The sequence below is a fragment of the Mus musculus genome, chromosome 10 (genome assembly GCF_000001635.26).
Source record: "Mus musculus strain C57BL/6J chromosome 10, GRCm38.p6 C57BL/6J".
In the NCBI taxonomy this organism is placed as follows: domain Eukaryota; kingdom Metazoa; phylum Chordata; class Mammalia; order Rodentia; family Muridae; genus Mus; species Mus musculus.
The window spans coordinates 78349578-78357647 of NC_000076.6; the positions used below are offsets into that span (position 1 = coordinate 78349578).

Consider the following 8070-nt stretch of genomic DNA (forward strand, 5'->3'; position numbering starts at 1 on the left):
ACCTCATCAGCCTGTCTCTCCATCCCTACAACTAAGTACAGATATGCCCAGGTGACAAGTGTACACTGCTGGACTTTGGCTGACAAACAAGATCAGAACATGCCGGACTCTAAACAAAGCAGCAAGACTGTCCAAAGAAGAACCGCTATTGCAACCGCCTGAAACAAAGCATCGTGAGGTTAATACGCTCAAATTAACCCTGCAGTCACTATGAGGTCGTTCTAGGAGTGACCCATTGTCCAGTTACTCACTTTACAAATCAGGGGAAAATCATTTATATGGTCCCAGTGCTCTTCGGTTAATGGATGAGGACAAACCCCCATGGAGTCCGAGTCCCTAAGTAAATGTTTGACAGAACTCAGCCCAGCCCTAGAGCAGCAGAAACTTCTTAATGAGAAGACTAAGCAGCTACGGGGCTCATGTCAGACGAGTCAGCAAGATGCCGCTGGCCTAATGTGGCCGGTCACACCCAGAGACAAGCTGTTCAAACCTCGCCACCCACAGAATGAGATGGGAAACATCACAGAGGTATGCAAAGGCCAAAATGTGGTTCAGAGTCTGTCAGCGTTTGAGAGAAGGGAAAGTAGTGTGGGGTACACACAAGGAATGCAGGGAAAGCAGCCATTGCTCTGGCAAGAGAGAGAGTAGGGGATGCCAAGGGTCCAGCACTGGATCTGAAAAAGCAGTGACACTGCAAAGCCGTCGGAGAAGGGAACACACACAGTTGGTACCAGCTCCATCCTCTGAGAGGCTGGACCAGTTAACCAGCACCAACTTGTTAGGAGTGAGCTTGGATTAACGATGCCATTCTAACTCCTGAAACAACAATAAACTTCCATCTTTGCTCATCCCATACTATACAAAGATCTTACTATGCCCTACCTGCCTCCAAGTGGGCCAGAGACAGATGTATACAGATTTTTACTACCCTGACTGGGCTGGAGGAAATCAGAGTCCCTTTGCTCTTCATTTAAATTCTGGCTGTGGAGATTTGTGACATAATCCAGGACAAGTGGCTAGCCTTGCTCCTCAGACCCCAGTGTGTTTCAGAGTCTGTTAGCACAGAGTCGCAGCTATATGCCCCAGAAAAGAAGTAAACAACTCCTCTACTGCAGTAGATGCTCCTTTTGTAACTTCTGAAGTAGATCAGTTACTTTCTGTTCAGTTTCCCCAGTCCCCTAGAACACACAGGCACTGTCCTTCCCAGGTGCTGGGCCTGTTATCTGGGAGCAGCTTAGGGTGAGACAGAGACCTCCCTTCATTTCCAGCATCCCTCCCATCTTCCTTCCCTAGGAGACACTGTATTTAACCCACTTCCCACCAATTCCACAGGCAACTTCTAAGACCTAGACCTTCTGCCCTGCTGCTGTACAGATAAGAGCAGGTGGGGGCCACACACAAGGCCTCCAGTAGGTCCAGACTGAGTTAGGTCAGACATCCAGCTGACATCCACCTGCTGAACATAGCCATGCTGAGGAGCACATGCCACCAAGACCAAAGAGAGGCTGGCAAAGCCATTGCATGTAACTGCCTTTGGAAACAACGTAATTACAAAGCACAGAGTGTGATACTAGGAATCAATCTTATAGGCTAAATCCTAAAGTTGGAAGGAGTCCTGCTTACCTAATAAGGGGAAGGGACAGTAAGGGAGTGATCAAAGTGCACAGAGACCCCTTTGAAAGGGGCACAGTCCATTTCCCAATGTCATCGAAGCAGAAAGAGCTGCTTCCACTCAGTTCCAACAGCCACCAACCCAGCACCCCCAACCGGCACCCTGTGTCCAATCCCAGAATCCAAGATCTTGGCTCTGGACGAGTCATTCCAATCTGTCTCAAATCCAAGTAGCCTTCTCGTTTCCCAGGAAGAAGAACCCAGTCTCTTAAGTATTCTCTTAGAGAAGACTTTCCACACTGCTTTAAAAAGTTAGGTTTGAAAGGCCATTTCTAAAATCATTTCCCTGTGCCCCTAAACTTCTCTCGAAGTTAAAAAGGAAACCTGAATATATTTTCCACCCAGCTTAAGTGTTCACAATCCTCCTGTCGTAGGTACCTGGGGTCAACTGCTCCGGGGCTCCAGGCCCACCGTGGACAGGTGTTTTCCTCCAGAGGCTCTGGTTACTGAATGACCCCAGCGCCTGAGTGAAACGTGGAAATTCACAGTCGGCCTTTGGTCTCAAACGCCAAAGTCAAGAAAAAAAAAAAACAACAACAACCGAGCCCTCGCACCTTCCTCCAGGGCGTCCCACCTGCAGCCCTCCCTCCGCGTTGAGCAAGCAAAAAAGTGAAACTAGCCCACAGGGCCCCGAAATCAGGCATGGGGGGCTCCCCCAGAGCGAGGAGCCGGGAGCCGAGCAAGGTTCCCCCCGGAGAGGGGCCCCAAGGCCGCCCAGGCCCTCTCGTCGGGCCCCGCATCCCCATCTCTACCCGATCGCCCGCATCCCCAGGCCGCCGCGCACCCCGCACAGCACCGGCGGGCCGGGCAGGCCGCACAGGGGCCGGGCGGGACCCGGAGCCTCCAGGCGCCGCGCTCTCCAGGCCGCGCGCCCCGCGGAGCGCAGCCGGCCACTGCGGCGGGGCCCGGCGACCGCGGGCGGGGGACGACCTCCGGCGGCTCGGCCGGGCTCGGCGCGGCTCACCTGCACTCCACCTGCTGGTCGCGGTTCTCGCGTCGGGCGCGCGCGGCCTGGGCCCGGCCCGGCCCTGCGTCGGGGCCTCAGCGAGTGCGGCGCCCGCCGCCCCGGGCCCCCATCGCCGCCCTCCGCCTCGGCGCCGCCGCCACTTCCTGTGCGCGGCGATCCCACAGTTCCGCCGGCGCGGGACGCCAGGCGCGGGGACGCGGGGACACGCGCGGACCGACGCGCGGGGGAGGAGTCGCGGCCCGCGGCGCAGCGGCGACCGCCTCGGCCAACGGACAGCAAGCGGGGGAGGGGACGCGAGGCGCGCCCCGCGGGAGCAGCCTCCACCCTCCCTGGCCAGCGGGATGTTCCTAGACCCAGTCCGACTCCCTTTCAGCTGCCTGCGGTCCTCCGGAGTCCCACTGGGGTGTTCCTGGGCCCAGCTTGAATCCCCTCTTTTAGCCCACTGAAGTCCTTCTGGGGTACTGCGGTGTTCCTGGGCCCAGCCTGGATCCCCTTGTCCCCCTGAAGTTCTTCGGGGTGTTCCTGGGCCGTACTTGGACCCCCGATGGTTCCCTGGAGTCCTCCTGGGTTGCCTCCCCCAAGAACTGGAATATTCCTAGGCCCAGCCTGGATTTGCCTCCGTTCAGCCTCCTGAAATCATTCTGAGCCTCAGCCTAGACCCCTTCCCAGTCCCGGAGGTCCCCTTGAGACCCAGGATGTTTTGATGGCTCAGGTTAGACTCCCCTTCCTTCTGAGTCCTCCTGGGGACGCCTGGAAATTTGGGGGTTCCCCGCCAATTAATTAGACCCCATTTCCCTTATCCTCCTGGACCCCACTCCCAACACACACCCCATCCTGCCCCCAAGTAAGGATCCCATCCTGGAATCCTGTAGGATTGTCCCCAGTGCCTGGTAAGGCACCAGGATCGCTTTTCACTCCCACGTGCTGTACCCTTTGATTTATTTATAGTTGGCAACTGACTAGCAACATTGTATCCACAACCAATCCAGGAGGAAACCTCAATTAACCTAGTCCAGGGTCTTCCTAGGGTCAGCCTTGGGTCAGAAGAAGGTCAGGACCCTCTTCTCTAAGAAGCCTGTTCCGTCCATAGTGAGTCATCGGATCTGAGGACCAACAGCCACCTGAGTCTCCTTCCCTCACCAGGCAAGGGACTGATCCTAAAACAGGCCAAGAAGGACTGTGCAGGCTCAGATGCTGCATCAGGACCAGGCCATCTGCACACCACTTGAAACCTGTGTGGCCTCTTGCCTGCTCAGGCCTTGGGATCCAAGCCCTATTTTCCAAGTTCACTTGAAAACGACTTAGGCCATATACCACAGGGCGAGCTGCCTACCTGTAAAAGCTTCTGTTCTGGGCAGGATCTCCTGTTCTAGGGCAGTAACAGACAGGAAAGTATGTGCCTTCCCATAATGTCACAATTTACTGAGTAATAAATCCCCAGCTCTCTTCAACTACATAAGCTGCTGTGACCACCAGCAAACAGGTTCTTTCACTCCAACACGATCTTAATTACTAACTTTAATAACTCATCACACCACTAGACTCCTTTAACAGGTGACAGGGTGGCTACAGAAGAGTTGAAGAGGCTGCATGACTCAGCCAAGCTGTCTGGAAGGCAGAGGCTGAGCTGACAGAAAAGAGAAATGGGGAAAGTTTAAGCATGGGAAGGGAGAACAACCCCTTATCCAGAGGGGTTGATGTTTATGAGCTGAAAGCTGCATCTCAGCAGACTTTGCTATAAAGATTACCTACATTGAGCCAAGGCTCCTTCCCTCCCCCCCCACACACACACTAATTTACATCCCAATGGCAGCCCCCCTCCTCCCAGTCCTTCCTCATACAGTTCTTCCGCCCACCCCCTCCCCTTCTCTAAGAAGAGGTGGGTGCCAACCCACCCTGACATATCAAGTCACAGCAGGACTGGGCACAAAAACACATCCTCTCCCACTAAAACTGTACAAGACTCCTTTTCAAGTATTTCAAACAAAAGGGTTAAAATAACACTTAAGGCTGAAGTATAACGTTTGGGTTTAATCAAACTCCTTTCCCATCAGTGACCCCATAACTTAGTGGATTTCACAATGGAGATTATAGATTCTGTTTACAGTAAATACACAGGCAACTCCCATCTGTTCTAGCTAGCTCAGAAAGGATTTCTTGGACCCTTTTGGCCTATGTTTTGATCTTCTAAGCCTGTGATCCCACCTGGTCCTCCTCCAACATTCAGGACAAAGAGGTAGGTGAGTTTGAGGCCAGTCTGAATTTGAGGTGAGTTTGAGACCAGTCTGGACTACAGAGCAAGTTGCAGGACAGCCAAGGCTACACAGAGACAAAAACTTAGCACTAGCCACTAGGAGATGGATTATCCCCTGTCTCAAAAAGAAAAGGGGCAGGGAGGGAGAGACAGAGACAGAGTCAGGGACAGACAGAGAAAAAGAAACAAAGAGGGTTCCTTAGAAAGCTTTTAAATGTGTCAGGCACTAAGGTGGCCCAGGTCTTCAATCCCAGTACTAAAGAGGGTGAGGCAGGGGGATTGCTTCAAGTTTGAGAACAGTCTACTACAGAGTGAGGGAGAACTTATCTCAAAGAAACACTTTCAAATAATATGAGTTGGGAATACATGGCCAAAGTCATATCCGTGACTTTTTAATAACACAAGTCTCCAGGTTAGTGGCACACGCCTTTGACCCCAGCACTTGGGAGGCAGAGGCAGGAGAATCTCTTGAGTTCGAGGCCAGCTTGATCATAGAGTGAGTTCTGGGACTGCCAGGGCTACACAGAGAAACCCTTTCTTGAAAAAGGAAAAGAGAGAGAGAGAGAGAGAGAGAGAGAGAGAGAGAGAGAGAGAGAGAGAGAGAGAGAGAGATTGAGAGACTTTCAGTCTTGGCAATCAATTGGATTCAAAATGGAGAAACTCCAGTCACCTCTGAAGCAGGCACTTCAACATTTCTTCAGTATCCTGACTTTCATAATTTCCAAAGATATATAGACAGCCTACCCCTACCAAAGGAATGGGTCACAGAGAAATCTGCCAGGCTCAGAATGGACAGGAATCTCACAAACCCAATTCCTTTCTCTTTCAAAACAGGGACTCTGTTCAGACCCCAACTTTCCTATGCCTGGACTTGAATAAAAACTGGAAACAGACTGGGGCCCAGGCACCCTTACCCTAGGAAAAGCAGATTATCCTTCACAGTTATACTTTTATGTGGTCTGGCCTTTGTCTAAGCAGCTGGAAATGCCTCCGCAGGTAGAAACACTTTCTGTACATCCTGAGGACCTGAGTTCAAATCCTGGAACCCACCAACCGGAGGAAGAAGAGAAACAACTCCACAAAGCCACCCACCCTCTGACTTCTATTTACTTTACAATGATGTTAGCCCCCCCCCCATACAAAAATAATAAAAATGGTGGTTTTGGTTTGAGGTCTGGGTGGGAATTTGTAAAGAGGGTATGCCTGAAATACATGTCACTTTGAAAGCTCCTTCCAGCCACTTCCCGAACGGTTGTTTGCTTAGTGTCCTGGTTAGCTTTATGTCGACTTAATATAAGCTAGAGTCATCTAAAAAGAGCAAACCTTAATTGAGAAAATGCCTCTCTAAGATTCAGCTGTTGGCTGCCATTTTCTTAATTAGTGATCAAGTGGGGGAGGGGCCAGCCCATTGTGGGTGATGCCATCCCTGGGCTGGTTCTATAAGAAAGCAGGCTGAGCAAGCCATGGTGAACAAGCCAGTATGCATCATTCCTCCATCATTCCTGCTTCAGCTCCTGCTTGCCTTTCTGTTCTGGCCTCCTTCAATGATGGACTACAATGTGGATGTGTAAGCTACTACATAAACTCTTTCCTCTCCAACTTGCTTTTTTGGTCAGTGTTTCACCACAGGAATAGAAACCCTAACCGAGACAATTAGGGAACTTGAACACTAATTTTGCTTGCTTTGGTAGCAGACCACTTGTTTGATGACCTGGCTTGGCTTCCTCTTTAGGTTTTGGGATAACCCCCATCTTGATGTGTGTGGCATGAAAGGATTTAGATTCATCTGGAGTCACTTAGCACTAGCCACTAGGGGATGGATTATCCCCATAACCCAGCAGGAATTTCCCAGAGACACCCACCCCACAAACCACACTGGAGAGCACTCAAGCATTTACTTAGATTTAAATTTCCTAAAGACCAGCTGGGGCTGGAGATGTAGCTCAGTTGGTGGAATATTAACCTGAAGTGCCTGGAGCCCTGACTACATTCCCCAGCACTGCATAAACCTGACATGGAAGTTTTGGGTCTGAACATTCCTTCATCTTGAAGGATCTGGGTTATAGCTTTGCAGATTCCTAGGGGTTAAGTAGCATACCAGAAGCACAATTTGTAATAGCCAGAGCTTATGTGAGGACAGGCGGTTTTGTTTTGTTTGTTTTGTTTTAAGGTGGCAAAGTAGTAAGACTATAAAACAGAAATCAAGGAGCTGAAGTTTGAAGAAACCGTTAAGGGAAATCTCCTGATTGATCACCCTCCTGCAGAGCAGCTCTGTGAGTAAGGGACTGCCAAGAACAGATCTCCTCAAGCAGCAGGAGCATCAACCATGCCTAAGAACCATATGTCCTTGGCTTCGATTACTTCTAAAAGGGACACAAGGGTTGAAGGAGCCCTCACCATGTTAGGTCACCAGGCTGTCCACTCGTGTTTTGACTGTGACCAAGTTTACAAAGTTGTCTGTATGAATCTTACGGTTGGGAACTCAACAAGGCTGGGCACAAATGCCACCAGTGCCTGGGTCATAAGCACGGACTGTTTCCATTTTATTTGAAATATCTTTTAAAAAAAAAGTTAAGGGGGGCTGGAGAGATGGCACTGACTGCTCTTCCAGAGGTCCCCAGTTCTATTCCCAGCAACCACATGGTGGCTCACAACCATCCATAATGAGATCTGATGCCCTCTTCTGGGGTCTCTGAGGATAGCTACAGTGTTCTCACATATAATAAATCTTTGGGCTAGAGTGAGTGAGGCCAGAGAGAGGAGAAAAAGTACCTCAAGACAGCTACAGGGTACTTACATATAATAAATAAATAAATCTTAAAAAAAAAAGTTAAAAAGGAATACTGAAGGCTGGAGAGATGGTTCAGCAGTTAAGCATGTACCTGAACTCTGTTCCCAGCACCCAGAGTCAGGAGACTCAACCTCCTGAAACTCCAGTTCAAGGGTATTCAATGCCCTTCTCCTGGTCTGTGTGCACACATAACACAGTAGTAGTAGTAGTAGTAAAACTAAATACATACATATATACATACATACATACGTACATACATACGTACATACATACATACATACGTACATACATACATACATACGTACGTACATACGTACATACATACATACGTACATACATACGTACATACATACATACATACATACATACATACATACATAAAACCTA

General features: G+C 50.1%; 1 protein-coding gene and 1 long non-coding RNA gene across 9 annotated transcripts in view; one reads left to right on the forward strand and one right to left on the reverse strand.

Annotated features, from left to right (window-relative positions):
• The window catches only part of Agpat3 (1-acylglycerol-3-phosphate O-acyltransferase 3), an 83324-nt gene extending 80404 nt beyond the window's left edge, over window positions 1-2920 (reverse strand). The window contains exons 1-2 of one of the 5 annotated variants that reach the window (XM_006513716.3): window positions 2636-2920; window positions 2050-2134 (exon numbers count right to left, since the gene is read on the reverse strand). The gene's annotated coding sequence lies outside the window, so the exon portion shown is untranslated. Of the gene's footprint in view, window positions 1-2049; window positions 2135-2225; window positions 2284-2455; window positions 2552-2635 lie in introns of those variants that run through there. The other 4 variants (XM_006513717.4, XM_006513718.1, XM_006513719.3 and 1 more) reach the window with 4 other exon arrangements.
• Gm40709 lies at window positions 2906-6063 on the forward strand. 4 transcript variants are annotated; one of them, XR_871854.3, is made up of 4 exons: window positions 2906-3350; window positions 3587-4030; window positions 4777-4878; window positions 5889-6063. It is a non-coding gene; the product is annotated as a predicted gene, 40709 (long non-coding RNA). The 4 variants fall into 4 exon arrangements; XR_871853.3 differs by having other exon boundaries at window positions 4777-4874; XR_871855.3 differs by lacking the exon at window positions 5889-6063 and adding an exon at window positions 5727-5877 and having other exon boundaries at window positions 4777-4874.
• The last annotated feature ends 2007 nt before the right edge of the window (window positions 6064-8070 follow it).